Source organism: Pelobates fuscus, chromosome 8, assembly GCF_036172605.1.
Source record: "Pelobates fuscus isolate aPelFus1 chromosome 8, aPelFus1.pri, whole genome shotgun sequence".
Taxonomy (NCBI): domain Eukaryota; kingdom Metazoa; phylum Chordata; class Amphibia; order Anura; family Pelobatidae; genus Pelobates; species Pelobates fuscus.
This window is the reverse complement of record NC_086324.1, coordinates 51,086,236-51,107,658: the sequence shown is the minus strand read 5'-3', so window position 1 is coordinate 51,107,658 and position 21,423 is coordinate 51,086,236. Positions and strand designations below refer to the sequence as shown.

The 21,423-nt window shown below is 40.2% G+C and overlaps 1 protein-coding gene across 2 annotated transcripts in view; it reads left to right on the top strand.

The window, feature by feature from the left end:
• PARD3B (par-3 family cell polarity regulator beta) overlaps positions 1 to 21,423 on the top strand; it is a 1,021,205-nt gene that overhangs the window by 696,670 nt on the left and 303,112 nt on the right. The window lies entirely within an intron of this gene.

Here is a 21,423-nt window from a genome sequence, read left to right as displayed (position 1 = left end):
AAAGACAGAGAAACCTCTATTTCTCCCTAGAGATGTGTAACATTCATGTATTAATATTAAGTGACCTTTCATTGTAAGAGGTAAAACCATTTTAGAATGGTTTGACTTCCTACATGTGGCTTCCTACCTGTGGTCCACAGGGAACCGCTCCCTTCTTCTCTCTACTGCTCAGTGAGAGTTGTAAGGTCCTGCTCAAATCAAGGGGAGATCTCACTGCTGAAGCTGCAAATTCTGAGGATTTGCAGCCAGTAAAGCAACTTCAAAAATCTGAATGTATTTTTATATATATATATATATATATATATATATATATATATATATATATATATATATATATGCAATTAAAAAAGCATCAACTCCAGTTTGAATTGTTTCTATAAACCTTTTTTTTTTTTTTTTTTTTTTTAAGATTGCTAGATTTGTATGGGAACCCAATAAGTAAACACACTAATGTATTAACTATATTAAACATTTACATTGGTTTTTATTGGACGTTAACTCTTTTAAACAATGGGTAGGATTAGGAAGACTGACATTTTGTCTCAAAAGATCCTTAGATGCTGAGACGTTCTAGCATAAAATACATACATGTTTGGTACACTGTTAAGTTTGGGGGGGAAATGGTGAACAACGACAGACAGACAAGATGAATTGTATATTACTAATGAGGATTTTGAGAGGTTCTGATGGCATTAAGTTGAAATCGGGGTCAGAGACGTATAATTGAGTTGGAGTTAAAGTAGACTTAGAGAGCGGTAATCTCAGAAGAAGAAAATGAAGGAAAGGCTATAGAGCTTTTCACCGGCCTTCCATTGTTCCTTGATGTCCAAGATATAAAATTGTGTTACAATCCTTTCAGCAGGGAGCAGTAAAGAGGATTGAAAATAGAAAAGAATGTTGTATCTTGATGAGATCTAAGGTCCAATGAAATGCTGAATAGTTGACTTCAAAGGTAATAAATTTTAAAGATATTGTGCTTAAGACTGAACATTGTTGACATGGAAGATTGCAGTGGTATCGAAAACAGTTTGTTTTCCAATCTATAGTGACCTTAACCTTGCTTTTTATGGGTGCGAAAGCATGGTAGTTTTAGTATGAGGCAATCTATTCTTGTGTTGAGACAATAGTACTGCTACATCAAATAACAGTTATAAAGTATTTCTTATTTATTTGTATTTTTTTTATGGAAGTTCAGCATTATATCTAGTGGCGAGGAATTTCCAATTTCGTGTTCTCATTGCCTGTTTGGTTACAAATAAAACACAAAATGTCCTGGTAGGATTTAACCGCAATCAGCATTGCATATTGCAGATATTAACCTCGTATACTAATGTAATCATATAGTTTACCTTGGATTTTCTCTCATCATTCCTAGACTTCCTGCAGGTAATTGCTTTTCACCATTTTGATGTGATTTTTGAATTATTTTATGGCCTAAAATTATTTTTAGTGCAAAGTTTCCTAAAAATGTCATTAGAAAGGCAGATAAACATCTATATCTCCCTAGAGATGTGTAGCATTCACGTATTAATATTAGGATGGCAGTATGGGCATTGCCCCAACATTAATCAGATTTTACCTATCCTTCTGATTTTCTCCCTGGCTATTGAACAAGAGGTGGCTGCGCTTCTCTTTTCCTCACGCCCCACCACTTGCCCGCTCAATCCTGTCCCATGTCACCTTATCAGATCTCTCTCCCCATGTCTTGTGCTTTCCTTAACACACATCTTCAACTGCTCTCTCTGGCGTTGTCCCTGCTGACCGTAAACATGCCACTGTAGTACCTATCCTGAGAAAAACATCTCTTGACCCGTCCTCCCCCTCTATCTACCATCCCATATCCCTGTTCCCTTTTTCCTTTAAAGCTTCTGGAAAGACTTGTCTTTATCCGTATGTCTCACTTCTTCAATTCCAACTCTCTCCTTGACCCTCTTCAATCTGACTTCCGCCCTCTCCGCTGTCTTGATATCATACTTGATTCTGGCCTCACCTTTGAGCCTCACATCCAGTGTGTTGCCAAGTACTGTAGATTCCATCTTAAAATCCTAGCCTGCATCCGCCCCTTTCTTACGCAAGATGCTACAAAGGAGCTTGTCTGTAATGAATGCTGCCGCCTGACTGAATTTCCTCTGTAGTCGGTCCTCTCATACCTCAACCCTCTGTCAGCCCTGTATCCTATAGGAGTACATATAAAGTGCTAACCCATACCTATAAAGCATTGACCAATTCTATCCCTTCCTATATCTCTTCACTGATCCATAGGTATGCCCCTTCTTGGTCTCTCCGCTCTGCCCGTGACCTTCTCCTGTCTGCTGCTCGCACCCGTACGGCCAACTCACGCTTGCAGGACTTCTCGTAGGTGGCTTCTTTCCTATTGGATAGCCTCCTTACCGCCATCAGACTCTCCCCTAGTCTTCAATCGTTTAAAAAGTGCCTTAAAACTCATCTCTTTAGGAAAGCTTATGGCCTCCCAGAGTAACATCTACCTCACAAACCTGTGTCTTGTTCTCTCCTAAAGGGCAGCACTTTACTCTCTCCTCCAACTCTGTTTCACTCCCACCTAATTTGATTGCTATTTCCTGTCCTAATGTGTTTTATACCCCACCTCCAATAGACTAAGTATGTTTGAGCAGGGTCCTCTTCAACCTATCGTTTCTGTAAGTTTTCTTGTAATTGTCCAATTTATAGTTAAATCCCCCCTCTCATAATATTGTAAAGCACTACGGAATCTGTTGGCACCATATAAATGGCAATAATAATAATAAGTTCAGTATTTACAGATGAAAATGAAGGAAAGGGGCCTCAGTTAGGAAAAAGCACAAATGAGTTATTTATTACACGTGAGTTTCCAGAGGAAGAGGTTCTATTTCAACTGGTCAATGGGACCTGATGGAATACACCCAAAGTTATTAAAAGAGCTTAGTGGTGTACTAGCAAAACCATTAACAATTTTTTTTTAACCAATCATTGTTAACAGGAGTAGTCCCAAAATATTGGAAGTTATCGAATGTTGTGCCCATTCACAAGAAAGGTAGTAGGGAGGAGTCCGGCAACTATAGGCCAGTAAGCCTTACTTCAATAGTGGGGAAAGTAATGGAAACCATGTTAAAGGATAGGATTGTTGAACATCTAAAATCACATGGATTTCAAGATCAGAGACAACATGGGTTTACTTCAGGGAGATCATGCCAAACTAATCTTATTGATTTTTTTGATTGAGTAACTAAAATAATAGATCAGGGTGGTGCAGTAGACATTGCTTACCTAGATTTCAGTAAGGCTTTTGACACTGTTGCACATAGAAGGCTTATCAATAAACTGCAATCTTTAAGTTTGGATTCCAATATTGTTGAATGGGTAAGGCAGTGGCTGAGTGACAGGCAACAGAGGGTTGTAGTCAATGGAGTATATTCGAAGCATGGGCTTGTCACCAGTGGGGTACCTCAGGGATCTGTACTTGGACCCATTATCTTTAATATTTTATTAGTTTATTAGTGACATTGCAGAAGGTCTTGATGGTAAGATATGTCTTTTTGCTGATGATACTTGGATATGTAACAGGGTTGATGTTCCAGGAAGGATAAGCCAGATGGCAAATGATTTAGGTAAACTAGAAAAATGGTCAGAATTGTGGCAACTAACATTTAATGTGGATAAATGCAAAACAATGCATTTGCACATAAAAACTCAAGTGCAGAGTACAGAATATTTGATAGAGTCCTAACCGCAACATCTGAGGAAAGGGATTTAGGGGTGATTATTTCTGATGATTTAAAGGATAAAGGTTAAAGGATCTTAACATGTATAGCTTGGAGGAAAGACGAGACAGGGGGGACATGATAGAAACATTTAAATACATCCTATAGAATGTAAGCTCAATCGAGCAGGGTCCTGTTCAACCTATTGTTTCCTGTAAGTTTATTTGTAATTGTCCTATTTATAGTTAAATCCCCCCTCTCATAATATTGTAAAGCGCTACGGAATCTGTTGGCGCTATATAAATTGCAATAATAATAATAAAGGGAATGAACACAGTAAAGGAGGAGACTATATTTAAAAGAAGAAAAACTACCACAACAAGAGGATATAGTCTTAAATTAGAGGGGCAAAGTTTTAAAAATAATATCCGAAAGTATTATTTTACTGAGAGAGTAGTGGATGCATGGAAGTGGTAGAGATTAACACAGTAAAGGAGTTTAAGCATGCGTGGGATAGGCATAAGTCTATCCTAATAATAAGATAAGGCCAAAGTATTTAGAAAATTGGGCAGACTAGATGGGCTGAATGGTTATCTGCCGTCACATTCTATGTTTCTATAATAATAATAATATATGTAACTCTATATATATCTATCTATCTAGCTATATATAAATAAAAATACGAAAAAAATTATATATATACATATATATTTAAATACTACATATAAATGTATGTAATATTTTTGCATAATTATGTAATTTTATTATTTACAATTTGAGGGACCCGCCTTATAACCCAGGCAGAAAATCCAGAGAATTTGGTTCGCAAACCCTATATTTAACCCTATAACTTTCCAAGATACCTTAAAATCTGTACATGGGGAGTACTGTTTTACTTGGGAGACTTCGCTGAACACAAATATGTGTTTCAAAACAGTAAAACATATCACAACAATATCGTCAGTGAAAGTGCAGTTTTTTTTCATTTTTCACACACAAACGGCACTTCCAATATGACAATATATGTTGTGATACATTTTACTGTTTTGAAACACTAATATTTGTGTTGAGTGAAGTCTCCTGAGTATAACCGTGTCCCGCATGTACATGTTTAATGATGTTTTCGAAAGTTACAGAGTCACGTATAAGGCTTGCATTTCAGTTTTTTCAAATTGAAATTCGCCAGATTGGTTATGTTGCCTTTGAGACTGTATGGTAGCCCAGGAATGAGAATTGCCCCCATGATGGCATACCATTTGCAATAGTAGACAACCCAAGGTATTACAAATGGGGTTTGTCCAGTGTTTTTTAGTAGCCACTTGGTCACAAACACTGGCCAAATTTGGCGCTCAAATTAGTTTTTGGCATTTTTTCACACACAAACAAATATGAACGCTAACTTTGGCCAGTGTTTGTGACTGGCTACTAAAAAAAGCCTGGACATATACCCCATTTGTAATAGCTTGGGTTGTCTACTTTTGCAAATAGTATACTATCACGGGGGTAATTCTCATTCCTGGGCTACCATACGGTCTCAAAGGCAACATAACCCGTCTGGCAAATTTCAATGTGTATAAACTGAAAAATGTAACACGCTATATTTGACTCTGCAACTTTCCAAAACACCATAAAACCTGTACATGGGGGGTACTGTTTTACTCACGAGACATTGCTGAATACAAATATGTGTACTTTATTGCAGTAACCACTAACAGTATTACGACATTCACAGTTAAAATTCCATGCAGAAGTAAAAATCGTAATTTCTAAACAATTTTTTTACATTTTATTCATATAAATTATGTTTCATATCTAAATATTTGATTTTAAATAAAAGCCCTGTTCTTCCTGAATAAACAATATGTAATAAGTGTGGGTGCACTTAATATGAAAGGTGAATTCCGGTTAAACACACATATAGCGCAAATACCTGGTTTTGTTTACATTTTGTTTTGATCACAACTTGTAGAATTGGCTCAGTCCTTAAGGGGTTAAAGAAGTAAGAAAACCCTAAAATTAATGGCAGACAATTGAATGAACGCCAAGCAAGAAGGAAGTTTATAAAATATATTGGTAACAAACTCCATTTACAGTACTGCCTTGATTTCAATTTATTTGTATTTCTTTGGAATTAAATAGTTGATGCAATTATTTTTTCCACTGTATCTTACTGTACCGATGGATTATTTCAGTCTTCTACTATCTACAACCCTTTCCCTTGTAATATTGTATTTTTTATATTTTTGCTTCTACTCGTTGTCTCATGCCATTTATAAAGAATAGTGATTTTAACTAGTTATGCTGTATGCAGTATTGTATCCAATTGGAAGCTACATCAAAAAAGCACCCCTGTTACCAACTCATATTGTGTGCAATACTTTAGCTAGGTTGTAGTCATTTATGTGTGTTGTATTATTATTTTCTAGCTTGTATTCACAAAATTAATTTGTTATACCCCAGCCGTAGCCCCTCCCTCCCTCCCAGCATGCACGGTTTCCATTTTTGTTCCAAAAACTATTGGCCATATTGCCATGACTTGGATTAATAGGAGTAGCAGTTCACATGTTGGCTTCTAAAATACAGAGCTGACACTATAATTGACCACTCGTTATTCGTGTTTGTAAAATTTTAAAAATATTTAATAAGAACTATTTAAAGAGAACTGACCCACTCGTAGAAAGCACACACAGCTTACGGGATTATGCTCACTCACTGGGTTGGTGAGAATGAATTATAATGTCTGCGCAGTCTGAACATGTTGTAGCAAATGCCAGAGCTTCATATGCAAGAACTGTTTATTTTCTATTTATCGCCTTATTTTTAAGAGAGAGAGAGAAAAAGTGTGTGTGTGTGTGCGCGCGCGCTCGTTCTATATGTGTACGTATGTAAAATATAATATAAAGTCCATTGAAAGGTTACTGAGTTAACACCAACAAGGTGTGTCTGTTTGCCTCATTTATCTGTGACATAAATGTGCAAATATATGAAGATCCCTTTGCTAAATCATACATTCACCAAAGGGAGAGCACTTCTCTATACATCCAAGTGAAACAGCATAGACAGGTGTCAAGCATACTTTATTCAGAGTATGATCGGTAAGAGTCACATATTTAAAGGCGGGGGTGAGGAGGGCACCACAAATGGACACATGTTGTTCAAGATCTTTGCCCACCAATAGGAAACCTAAGCGTTTTTTTATATTTGAGTAAGTGGTTGGGGTCATATCTGCAGTGAGTTTTGCAAACGGATGCAGTTATAAGTAGTGACAAGGCATGCCCTTTTACCCCAACCCGTGCAAGTCGTTATGGTGCTTGGAGTGCCCTTTGAAAATCTGCCTAACTAGTCCAAATTAATAAGTCAAATTCTCACAAGTTTAAAGCCCTTTAAACAAGCTTTATTTTACAGAGATTTGCCTTATGGAGAAATATGTTGCTATTACCATGCCGGGTGGCCTTATACTCACACCTAAGTATTTAACTAGAGGGGGATACAGTCCTACGGCTACGGTATTGTTAATTCTGTCACACACTTCTTTGTGTTATGAAACACATGACTTCACTTGGTCATGATCAAACACAGGGTTTCAATCATACCATGGATCACATAAAACTATCAGCATGACATTAAATATGTCAAGAAGGCATTTAAATCCATGAAATATAGTGTGACATGAATTTTTAGCAGCCCACTGAAATGCCCCGTTTATGACATACACTATATTTCTACACATGAGTGTAATAAAACTTTACCTGGTCCCATATGCTATGGCAATTACTGATTTGCTAATTCTGGTATACTTTGCAGTAAATTAATTTTGCAGAGTGCTGGTTAAGTAAAATTGTTAGTGTCTCTATAACCTAGCTTATAGTGCTAAAGCACCTGTTTCCACTTTTTTTTTACGTAAAACAAATGCACTTTTATGAAATATTTCATTTACTGCCGATTCATCATTTTTTTTTTTTTTTTAACTACTTTGGTTTTTTTCTTGGACAGTTTGATAGGTTTGAAAAAGTGTTAGAAACTGTTAAAATGAGTTTGAATTGAGCGTTCCAATTGTACTTGCTGCAGCTCAAGTCGGTTAGTCATTAGAATCGTTCCAAAATAAACTCAGATGAATGGCATTATGAGTAGGCTCTGGGATCGGATTATGGGTTACAGCTCAGACAAATGCTGATACTGGACTCTGGCAATGAAACTAATGGATTGTTTTATAGCAAAAACCAAGATTTGCCGTTTCTGGAATGTCGTGGTTAATCGATGGATATAATTAGCAAGGACTGAAAAGCAAAATGAGTTAACATTTTGGACTTTTTAACAAAAAAAGGTGCCAAGATTTCAGTGAGTGCAAATACAGATGTATTCTGTTATTTTTCTGCACAATATGTGTGGGCCTTTAATTCCTCATTCATCCTTCTGGAATGCATTATTCATAATTCCTACCCATTTGTCTTTAAAGGAACCCTCTGAGCACCATAACAACTTTTGCTCACCGCATAGATTGTGGGGCAAGGAAGTCCCCTGCCACTTTCTCCCTGCGGACAGTTGTTTATAACAGCATAAATTTGAAACCATCATTATTGCTCTATGCCCACTACCCCTTTCCCTCTCACATCAAAGGAGGGCCCGGCTGCCCTGCGACCCAGGTATGTACCCACAGGGCCAGCCTCTTCTGCTGGGGGGCCCAGGAGCTGGCCACCGCACTGAAACCGGAGCCGGAAGATGATGTTATATTTCGGCTCCGGCATCAGTACGCGGCGCGCGAGGGAGCTGAAGAGGGGGAGCACTCAGGGGACAGTGCTCCCTCGCGCGCCCGCCAGCCGGGTGACAGCAGGGCGAGCAACACCACTGGACCCCAGGGAATCCCCTCAGCTCTCCCACAGGTAAGGAGGCTGGGGGGATTAAATTTAAAAAAAAACAAAAAACGTGTGAGTGTGTTAGTGTGTTAGTATTAGTGAGTGTGTTAGTGTTAGTGAGTGCGTTAGTGTTAGTGTGTGTGTGTTAGTGTGTGTGTTAGTGTTAGTGTGTTAGTTTTTGTGTGTGTGTGTGTTAGTGAGTGTGTGTGTTAGTGTTAGTGTGTGTTAGTGTTAGTGTGTGTTAGTATGAGTGTGTGTTAGTGTGAGTGTGTGTTAGTGTGAGTGTGTTAGTGAGTGTGTGTGTTAGTGAGTGTGTGTGTTAGTGTGTGTGTTAGTGTTAGAGTTTGTGGGTTAGTGTTAGAGTGTGTGTGTTTGTGTGTGTTAGTATGAGTGTGTGTTAGTATGAGTGTGTGTTAGTCTGAGTGTGTGTTAGTCTGAGTGTGTGTTAGTCTGAGTGTGTGTTAGTCTGAGTGTGTGTTAGTGTGAGTGTGTGTGTGTGTGTGAGTGTTAGTGTTAAAGTGTGTGTGTGTGTTAGTGTATGTGTTAGTGTGTGTGTGTCTGTTACTGAGTATGTTTGTGTGCGCCTGTCACTGAGTGTGTGTCTGTCAGTAAATGTGTGCGTCTGTTCATGAGAGTGTGTGTGTGTCTTAAGCACTTACCTTTCTCCAGCGCCGGACTCCCTTGGCGCTGGGGATCTCTCCGTCCCGATCCGCCTCTCAGCTCCGAATGCACATGCGTGGCAAGAGCCACACGCGCATTCAAACCGCCCATAGGAAAGCATTACTCAATGCTTTCCTATAGACGTTCAGCGTCTTCTCACTGTGATTTTCACAGTGAGAATCACAGAAAATCCTCTAGCGGCTGTCAATGAGACAGCCACTAGAGGCTAGATTAACCCTCAGTGAAACATAGCAGTTTCTCTGAAACTGCTATGTTTTCAGCTGCAGGGTTAAAACTAGTGACACCTGGCACCCAGACCACTTCATTGAGCTGATTTGATCTGGGTGTCTGTAGTGGTCCTTTAAGTGTATGTGTTTATGCATGCACTGGCGTACAAACCGCGGTCGCACGGTCACAGCCCTGCGGCCAGGTGCCCGCCGCCATGTGTTGCGCCCCAGCCCGCGCAGAGTACTCTGCGCGGGGGGAAGTCCATCTCACAGTGTCAATTGGTAAATCAAGCCATACTCCTATTTTTGGTTACGGCTGTATGGTCTTTGCATAGTTTGTTCACATTTTAACAAATATCCACTTCTATTTTCTGATTTATTGTACTGGAGGTTAAAGTGGATCATCATTTACACAGCTTTTAGCAATATTAAAAGTATTTAGTTTAAAGTGTCTACCTTGCATGTTCAGTTTTTTTTTTTTTTTTTAATTAGTATAATTGTTTTAGATAAAAGGTGGCCAAAAATAGATTTCCAGCTGCTGTAGAACTGCATCTCCCATGATACTTTGCCATCCAAAATCTGCTTAACAGCTGGTGGTCTGTCTGGGTTTTTTTTTTTTTGGAGGGGGGGGGGGGCAAGGTCTGTTTTAGATATACTTGTTTCTGGTTGGAAAATGGGAAGTGGGGCAACGCTGTGATAATAGAGTTAGACCTTTCACCCATACACAGAAAAGAAGGGATTCACCGTGACACATTTCCATAATTTTAAATGTTATACAATGTTACATAGACTTAGTTAGTACATTAAGCTGTTATTGTTATGATTTGGGAAAGTCAATGGTTTTCTTGAATATGTCTAGATTGTAAGCTTTTTTGGCATTCTTCGTGTTCCCCTTTCTATAATTGTAAAATGCTGCAGAAAATATGGAAAGGTTTAAGAGGTCTCAAGGAAATAAGAATGTCATCAAGTTATTCATGAGACAAACATACATCCCAACTGTCTCATAGTTGGTGGGACAGTCCCGATATGGGACTCTGGTCTGCCATTCTTGTGTTTTTTTTGTTTTTTTTTCTGTTGCTCACTTCTTAGTTTTGGCAACCCTGACTACCTACATTGTTAGTAGATGTATACATAAAACTGTATTAATAAATGTATTTTACCGCTTCTATTTAATATATGCTATTGGAAAACTTTACAATGGAGTCCGCACCAAATTATGAAATATGAAGCCATAGTGCCTTGCATGCCACTGTACAAAAAGTATAAGGGATTGTGAGCACATCATTTGGAAGCTGACAGATGTGCATGCAGTTAAGCATGTCGATTGTTGTGGCAATCTAGGTAGGTAAAATGCCAGTCTTGAAAATGTTGGCATGTTCCCCCTATGCATAAAGGACCGCTAAAGTCACCCGGACCATTTAATCTCCATGCAATGGTTTGGGTGCAGTGGTCCTGTAGTTTTAACCCTCCGATGGAAAACATTGCCGTTTTATAAATACAGCAATGTTTAAATTGAAGGGTTAAATACACTTACCGTGGCTGTCTTCCTTGCAGCCACTAGAGGTGCTTCTGTATCCAGAACAGTCAGACTTAGTTCTTCAATCAAATGCTGCTACAGGAGTGCGTCATTTTGCCGCTCATCGTTTTTTGTCCACAATGCTTGAATTAGACTGGACCGGATCACAGAAGACGTCAGCGAGGATGCTGACCTAGATGGAGTCGTAGCTGGTTGCTGCAGTGGAGTAGTCTGTGCATTGAAAATAAAGTGAGTAATCTTTATTATACTTTCATTTTACTGAGCAAAAAGGGAATACGGCAAGCACACTGCTTGAATGGAACCTGTAGTGCTGAAATAACTATTGCAATTTTTGGGACTATAGGTTCCCTTTTAAAAGAGCACTCCAAGCACCATGACAACTACAGTTCAATGTGGGGCTGTTTTCACTCCCATACTATGTGTGTGGCTGTGGTGTGAGGGTGTTTTAGAAGTCTGTGTTGCTTCCTTTATATGACCGATGGATCTGATTGAATAGAGGCCTGCACAGCATGGGCCCCTTAACCTTCCTCTGTGGTGGAGTGGATATTGCAGCTATCCGGCTGGTATATATAACCTGGCATGTACCTTGTTATATGCTTATTTGTTTTAAAAGGAACAGCTGGCAGTTTTTTTTCGGAACTATAGGTTCCCTTCTGTCCACCCCACTTTGAGTTTAAAAAGTTAGTAAAACAAAGACTACTCACCACGCTTCCAGCGCTGGGACTCCTCTGATGCAGCCATCAACTGATATCTGTAATTGAAGAGCAATGGATTAGAAGTGCACATATGCGGCCAAAAGTCGTGCTCCTCCATTCAAATGCTGCTATCAGTAGTATTTGATTCGCAAACTGGTTGTACTCGTTCTGGAGGAGGAAGCATCTCTTGTGGCTGTCAGGAAGACAGCCACTAGAGATGGATTTAACCCTGCAATGTAACCCTGCTAAGAAAACTGCTATGTTTTACATTGTAGGGTTAAAATGACAAGACCACTGCACCCAGACCACTTCAATCAGACAAAGTAGTCAGGGTGACTAGAGTGTCCCTTTTTAAAAAACAAACAAACACAAATGCTGATAACGACCAGCCTAATTAGTTAACTTTGTGTAACTCTCTTATGATTTAAACCCCACATTAGCCTTCTAATAAGAACACATGAAAGTTAGCTATCCTAATGTCTGGGGAAAATGAAAACAAAGAAAAGCAAAAACAAACTAAATATGGCAAAAACACTCAACCCACAAAAGGGCATTAAATATTTATTTTAATTTCAGTGATATTTATTTTGACTCCAGGGACATTTTGTTAGACTCTTGCACAACCTTATGTACACATGTGAAGACATATTTATGGTGTGTTTGTTTTAATCCAGTAAAATGCTATAACAGCTCTTATGTATCCAATAGTTACTGTAAACCAAATCAAAACATGTTATCCAACGTAAGACTGTAGTAGACAGTCGTCACATCCACACCGCAGACAGCGGATTGGAACCAAAGGTATGGCTTTTTAGTAGTCCATTTGCAGAATGAAATCATAAATCTGTAATTCACAACTCCAGGTGATTGGAATAGAAGAAAATAAAGCCTGAGCTATTGAAGGGTAGCATTTGATGAGATTTATGTGTTCTGCATGTGGATAGATCATCTGCAGAGCACTTAAGGTTGGTTAAGTTGTCCCATTTTGCTCTCCGGACACCCCCGCCTCTACTCCTTATCGTTGACATCATTTCTGAAATACAAAAAAAAAAGATGAAATATGAAAGCTATATTTGTGTGTAAAAACATGTATATGTTCAAATATTCATGTGTATAAACAAGTATGCTATACAGACAGACTGTGAACATTTCCATCTAAGAACCAAGCCTGTAATATGCTGAGAACACTATCAAAGGAAAGCTGCTATCTTGGCTTTGTTTGTTTCATTTTTATTTCATTCATACCTCCAAATAGTCCTGGATAAAATTGGTGATTCTAAATAGTTTCCTGTTATTCCAGGTATCCAGTACTGCCCCACACCTTCCAACACCAGTAGTGTTCCATACCTCCCAATCCCAATACCAGTAGTGTTCCATACTGCCCCATACCTCCCAATACCAGTGCTGCCCCATACCTCCCAATACCAGTGCTGCCCCATACCTCCCAACACCAGTGGTGCCCCACACCTCCCAACACCAGTACTGCCCCACACCTCCCAACACCAGTGCTGCCCCATACCTCCCAACACCAGTGGTGCCCCACACCTCCCAACACCAGTACTGCCCCACACCTCCCAACACCAGTGCTGCCCCACACCTCCCAACACCAGTGCTGCCCCACACCTCCCAACACCAGTACTGCACCACACCTCCCAACACCAGTGGTGCCCCATACCTCCCAATACCAGTGCTGTCCCATACCTCCCAACACCAGTGCTGCCCCACACCTCCCAACACCAGTGCTGCCCCACACCTCCCAACACCAGTGCTGCCCCACACCTCCCAACACCAGTGCTGCCCCACACCTCCCAACACCAGTGCTGCCCCACACCTCCCAACACCAGTGCTGCCCCACACCTCCCAACACCAGTGCTGCCCCACACCTCCCAACACCAGTGCTGCCCCACACCTCCCAACACCAGTACTGCCCCATACCTCCCAACACCAGTACTGCCCCACATCTCCCAACACCAGTGCTGCCCCACACCTCCCAACACCAGTGCTGCCCCACACCTCCCAACACCAGTGCTGCCCCACACCTCCCAACACCAGTGCTGCCCCACACCTCCCAACACCAGTGCTGCCCCATATCTCCCAACACCAGTACTGCCCCATATCTCCATACACCAGTATTGCTTCATACCTCCATACACCAATACTGCTTCATACCTCCAAACACCAGTGCTGCCCCATATCTCCCGACACCAGTACGGCTTTATACCTCCCAACACTGAGAGTTGCTGAGAGCATGCCATGCTGACTTACAGCCTCCCTGTTTGGCCTCATAGCAGACCATACGTACAGACATGCTGAAGAACGCTCTGCATGTTCCTAGTGCTCTCATCACAAACAAGTCTAATAAAGACAAGAGTTCAAGATCTCGATGTTCCGTCAGGGCTGACTGGAGATATGTTGCCCACGTTCATTGAGTGAGTTTGGTGATTTGCTCAGAAGGGGATGAACACCAAAAAAAAACTAAAAACAATAGCAGTAGCAAAGTGGGGGTCTGTCTTGGAAAGACTGTTTCAGCTTGGTGTGAAATATCAGCTCCCAAAATTCTCCCAGCCCTGAACTAGTCCCTTTGTAATTATCAGAGAGATTATATATGAAAAGTATTAGATTTGTTACTGAGCTGTATTTCTATAACTAGGTTTTCATAATTCACTGGTAAATTATACCTTTCAGTATGTTAATGAACCTAGTCACAAAAACTAAAATAAATAAAGTAGCACAAATTGATAGCACTCCTGGGACTTAATAAATAATAAAGTGTCAATGTTTCAGTTTATACAAAAGACTTTCATCAGGATTATTACATATATATTCTATATAAAATACTCACATTACACCTGTTTCTTAACTCGTCTTTGACCAGCTAGTCAAACACTTGTGTCTTCTACACAGACATGTCTACCCTTAGTGCAGTTGTAATTAGACTTTGAAAGGTCTTTACCCTGCAAGACAAAATATACAAATTATTCAAGGTAGCATTGCAATCAGAACATCTGGTGTGTTTCTATAGAAAGTGTGATGATGATTGCCTTGAAGCTCTTCGGCTGCCGATTTTAAAGCTAAACCATCATACTTTATTTTTCTCTTGTCAAAAAATAGATTTGTTTACCTAGGTCCATATGTTTAAAATTCGGATTTCCATGTTGAAGAATTATTCAGAAAGAATAAACAACCATTGAATAAGCATTAAATCATAAAAGACGTGCCAAAATGGTGATATGTCTGGGGGTGTAGAGAACACTTCTCATGTCATTGATTTTTTTTTTTTATGTCATAACTTTAAAATGGTTAGATGTTAACTCTTATCTGTGACTGGGCTTTTAGGAATCCATTATGAGATGGTATGTTTGCAGACTTGGGAACAACCTGACCCTGAGATCATTCCCTTTAATAGCACATCAAACAGATTCTATATAGCAACTCACTAAATATTGAAACCAATATTTGTAATGCCAGTCCATATGGATGAGGAGCCTTAAAGGAACACTCCAAGCACTGTAGTGGTTATGGTGGCAGGAGTACCCATGGCACTGTGCTATGGTGAATGGTCAAGCCATTTGCAAACATTTTGACAAATTAACTGGGGTCAACCAGTCAGTTCCTCATGTAGAGCCTAAAGCTCTCTACATAAAGCTAACCAGCGCAGTCCAGGATTGAAAATGTCCAACTTACACTCTTAGAGAATGAGCTGGTTCTTGGCTATGGGGAGCTCCTGCGCCCGGTGACTGGCAGATCCCGGGTACATTGTTAAGCCATTTGCAAGAGTGCCGAGAGTGCTCAGCCAATTATCTGAGAGTGTTCTGCCGCTGTCCTTGGAGTCTGTGACGGGTGCCTGGCTGCACCCAGGTAATTTGTCAAACCATCTGCAAATAATTTGACTGCTTACTGTGGGAAGGTGCCAATGCACTCTTGACACCATTACCACTACAGTGTTTTGTAGTGGTTATGGTGTTTGGAGTGTTCCTTTTAAAGAAAACCCAAAATATCTATATGTCATATATGACATCACTAGACAATCTAATAAAAACTGTCTCGAGTCAATGAAATGCTATGCACAATACAGCAGAACAAAGCTGCTCATTCACTAAAATAAAAAAAATGAATGAAAACTGCTCACACCAGTGAATGTAAATTGTTTCTCTAAAGAGTCTTTCAGAGACGAATATTAATTTTTTCCCCCCGTTGATATTTATACACATTATTCAATAATAACAAATGAAAGTTAAACCTTTTTATTGCAACACATGGAAGCAAATATTTTAAATACATACTAGTAGACATAATAGAATCTGACTGTGCCGTATGAGAGTTTATCAGTGTGTAATAAGGGTAATAATCAGCTCTGAGATTTAAGAGAAACTGCCCTTTCAATCGTAGTTAAAAGCCTTGGCTTGATCAACCCCTAGAGGTTCCTACGCACATGTGTATTTCACTTTCTCGTCCGTAAAGCGTTAAATATTAACTTTCAATTTTCCAATTGAAAACACACTAAATGGTACATGAGTTGGTATGCTTGTTTCTATGGGTACCTTAGCATCAATTCATATGCTTCAAGTTCCAATTGGGTGCACGCTGGATATTACACGGCTTGCTTCTATGGCCAAACAGTGGTTAATGATATAATAATTATATGCCATGTGAATAGATGTGGACTCGATGTGTTTGTGGCTGCCAGATGTTTATGGCAACTGACTAAATTTATTAACCAGTTGACATTTATATTTGACAGGCCCTGCTTGAGGGCAAGACCTACATAATTGCTCCAGTAACTTATTTTGTTTCTAATACTTTTATACTAGGAGGACCCAAAATGTAGATCTAAAGACTGGTAACTTATTGTGATCAATCTAATAATAATTATACAATCTCCAACTTTATAATATTAGAATGTATGAAAAGTGATTAATGATATGTACTACTAGTTTCCATGGCCAGTACATGATTATTTTTGAAAATTTTTTGAAACGTTCCTTTTTCTGTCTGGCACAACAGAAGCCCTTTCTGGCCTTTCCACTTTTAACATAAGGGCTGTGTGGGTATCAATAACAGAAGGACACGTTCATTGGAGTCTGTAGGTGTTAAATAGGGGAAAGGGATGTCTGGCTTGGCACCATGAAATGGTGGATAATGTGTTGTCATGTTGGGCTCACCACCATCAATTATAGGATACAATACTGTGTTTCAACTATTTTAGGTGAGTGTCAGCTGAGAATTGTGCATGTCAATATTACAGAGTTTCACTGTAAAAAAAAACCTCATAATTGCTGGTGACTTCTCTCTGGTGTTTCATGAGTAGGATACCAGAGAACAAAGTGGAAAAGGTATTGTGAATTCATTTGGTGGTTGCTTCTGGTATTGTGTTTATGTCAAGGGGGCTGTTTGGGGTGTAATGTGTGTGTCTACTCCTATCCCTGGTGGTCCATTGTGGAGTGCCTCTCGTCTCTCTCTGCCAGCTGTCTGTTACAGACTTGCAATGGCTCTCTTGAGCTTTGAAATACAGTAGCTTACGGGAGCCATCACCAGGTCTGCACCCTGCAGAGGGTGACATCGGAGGCTCTTTGGCTCCTCTTTTCTTCCTACAGTGAGTGCAATGGGCCTTTTGCTAAAAAGTTCTGGGACTATAGGGCCTTATATTCAGGGCCCATCCCCCTGTTATTGATGCCCCTGCTTGCATCAGTGATTGACAGCGCTCCAAGATGCACCCCATTCCAGGATAGAGCACTGTTGCTTCTTATATGTAATTCTATTTTTTTCATGCATCACAAATACATATTTGTAAAATACAGGTGATAACTAAACATAGTATTAAAATCCTGGGAAGTGATAGCTCCCCGTTATTTTTTTTTCACATCAACTCACAATTGGGTTAAAAGCTCTGAAAAAATGATATGTACTGGGAATACAAATTTAACACTCATCATCCTCGGCAAACACTTACCTATGACTGAACAGGCTATGTACACCAAACCACAGCCCAGTGTCCACATTATTTTAGAATCACATTGTAAGATGTGTGAAATTTCCCCGTCATCTCTTTGTAGCTCCATATGGTGTCTTTTGGAAAAGAATTGCATTTTCCTCTCCGAAGCCCATTGAGCAGACTGATCGCTATCTCTGCCATCAGCTGTCCAGCTAAACCTGATAAACATTTCACGTGTCCACTGCTGCAATACAATACATTGTTATTTGAAGGATGGAGAAACTGCAGCAACAGCAGTGCATTAGCAGATCCTTTAATGCTAACCCTTTCACCCAGCGGTGGGGAAATTACTGCTTTTAACTGGTCTTGTGGCTTTCAGCAATTGTAATATCTTCGTTTTTGACAAAGGCTTTGCCACTCAGCTTAATTAAAGACGCAGTGCCAAAAATGTTACTAAAACAATCTTAAAGCTGTCTGACAGGTTAAATGACTTGTAATGGAAATCCCGCGACTAATATTATAAAAAAAATATCTCTGCAACGCTACTGTGGACAGGGCAGTATTTTGGTTTTGTTTAGCTGCACAACCTGAAGTTGTAGGGGTTGGGGGAGGAGGGGGTAATCCTTGGTCACTTTTCAAGCCATTGCGTTTTTTTCTTTGTCTTCAATAAAAGGAAGAGAGCCCCCTCTCCTTCTCACCCCTACCAAATAAGGACTGCAAATCAACTAGAGGTTCTGAAGCTCCAGTAATAAGAGATTAAACTGGGTGGTCACTAAGAGAAATGGAAAGGTAAAAAATACAAACCCGCATCAGTTTATTCAATAAATTAAGAAGTATGGAGATTGACAAGGCCAAAATAGGAAATATGGGGGGGAAAAAGCTCTTCAATATAGCTACCGTGAACAGGTACTTGGGAGTTGATCATTGGGATCATATTGTTGCTGCATTTTTTCTGAGATAGTAGATGTACATGATATAACTTTTTGTCAAACTATGTCCAGTAAGAAAAGTTTTTTTTAGTATAAACCGTGATAATGACATTTCTTGTGCCAAGAACATTTTTCGGATGTGATATGAAATCCAATAAAAATACATGCTAGTTTAACAAACAATTTATATTGCCTATCACGTGAAGATCCTTAAAGGGACACTACGGGCACCCAAACCACTTCAGCTCATTGAGGTGGTCTGGGTGCAGTGTCCCTATTGCACTTAGTGCTGTAATGTTAAACATAGCAGTTCCAGAGAAACTGGAATGTTTACATTGCAGCACTAAGTCTATCAGACAGCCAGTGGAGGAGCTTCCTGCATCCAAACGGACCTTTGGTTTGGTAGCTGACGCTGGACGAGGACATCCAGAGTCAGATTTTTCCCTTTAGGAAAGCATTGATTCAATGCTTTCCTGTGAGGAAGGTCTAATGCGTGTGCTTTATTTGTCTCAAATGCGCATTAGCCCCCGCTCTTTGGACACCAACACCATTGGCGGATCCAGAGGGGGGCAACGGGGCAATTGCCCCCCCCCCGAGATTCCCCCCTGCCGGCTAGTGCAGGGCTGGCATTGCCCAAGCGCCAGCCCTGCAATGTGCCTGCGGATCGGGGAGAGTGATCAGTGATCTCCCTCCCCGGTCCGCAGGCACTGTGCTGACAGCCGGCAGGGGAGGGAGGGAGAGAGGACCCGGGAGCTGTTACCAGCAGCTCCTCCGGGTCCTCCTCTCGCGAGATTTGGAGCGTTGCCGCGGTTACCACGGCAACGCTCCAAATCTCGCGAGAGTGAACTCTAGCCCTGGAGCGCGGGCTACAGTTCACTGGAACCACTGGACTACCAGGGATTCCCCACTGGGACCACCAGGGATCCAGAAATGTCCCCCCTCCTCCTCAATAAAGGTAAGAAGGGAGGGGGGGCATAAATATATTTCATTAAATACATTTTTTTTTTCATTAAAAAGCCTCCCTTCCCTCCTCCCCTCCCCCCCATACACACTGCCCCATACACACACTATACACACACTACACACTGCCCCCATACACACACTGCCCCCATACACACACTGCCCCCATACCCACACTGACCCCATACACACACTGACCCCATACACACACTGACCCCATACATACAGTGCCCCCATACACACACTGTCACCCTTACGCACTCACACTCACTTCACCGCTCACACACACACTGCACCTTTCACACACACTTCACCCCTAACACACACCACTTCTCCTATGCCCTATATCCCAGCAGACCCCAGGTAAGTTGTACTCTATCCACTACACACAAACCTCTTCCCAATGCCTATTAAATGGTTTCTTTGTAAATACCAGTGCATTATTTTATATTTATTAAAATATACAGAAAGCACCAAGGGTTTATTCAACGTTTGCTTCCCTTTGTTATTTGCTGGTATCCAATCATTGAATGTTTCCTGTTCCGCTGGGCGTCCGTTCCATTAGCTTTTTTTGTTACCTACGATGAAGAAAGGTAATCACTATATTTACTTTGGTCGTGTTCGTCGTGGCCAAGATTTATATTTATTAATAGCAAGAAGAGCTTTGGCCTTTTTGTAATTTTGTAATAAACATTGATGGTGTTACTAGTCTGCACTAAGCACTCCGTATTATACTCCATCAAAATGGCAGCACTAATTAGGTTCCTTGAATTAGCTAATGGATTTTGAGAAAGATAACGCACAAAGCTCGTCCAGCTGTCCCAGTGAATCCTGCCTGGGCACAAAGACAGGAAGGGCTAGAAGCTACGGCATGCGAATGCTAGAATAAAATACAATTACATTTTAATAACTGTTGTAAAAATGGAATCTTAATTAACATTCAATATAAAAAAATGGCCTTTATGTGTCTAGTTTGCATATTTTTAATATATTAATTTATGGAGAATATTAAAAAATTACACAGCTATTGTGCATGTGTTTGTGTATCAGTGAAGATAGATAGATAGATAGACTTTCTATACAAAAACATATGCTATTTTTCCCTAGAGGTTTTATCAAAAGTGATTATATTTAAGTGTCTTTAAAAAAAAAAAAAAAAAACATTTAAATTCCAAACCGGGAATAATCCACTGTTTGCCCAGCAAAAAAAAGCAAATGTGCTATTGTCTGTATGAAGGCCACTGACTGAAAGGGCAGTCTGCTACTGATTATTCTTCAGGGGTACTTCATTCATTTGATTCATCAGATTGGCTCATTTGTCTACAGCTGCCAGTCATCTGTAAGTCTGATTACCTAGCAGATCCCGGCACTGTATCCATGGATTTACATTCCACAGAGACAATAGCTTGTATATAGTGTCAGTTAATTGTTTATTTTGTATTGAATTTAGATTGGAATAACTTACTGTCCAGTGGCTTAGGCTCTCCTTAATACCTGATATTGGTCTAAAAAGTAATTAGGTGAGATCATTCTGAAAACTATGGCATCCACTCTCTGTTAGATACAAACGTTACAATGTCCCGGGGATGTGAATTAAAGAAACACTCTAGCTACCATTGCATTGAAGTGATTATGGTGCCTGGACTCCCCTGGTAATATCTCACAGTTCAGTGTGAACCCGGTCAAGCATTAGTGTGGACATCAAAAAGTGGCCTGGCTGCGGATCCTCATTCAGTGTTAAATCAATCGAAAATGGTTTAACAATGAACAGTTGGACAGTGCCACTGGACTCTAGGCATCATAATCTCTTCAATGACATGGCTATGGTGCCTGCGCAATGTCCCTTTAAATAGTACTTGATGGCTATATCAGAGCATAGACATAATTTATATGCCATATCGAGAGTTGCATTTAAGTATTCAAATCAGACCT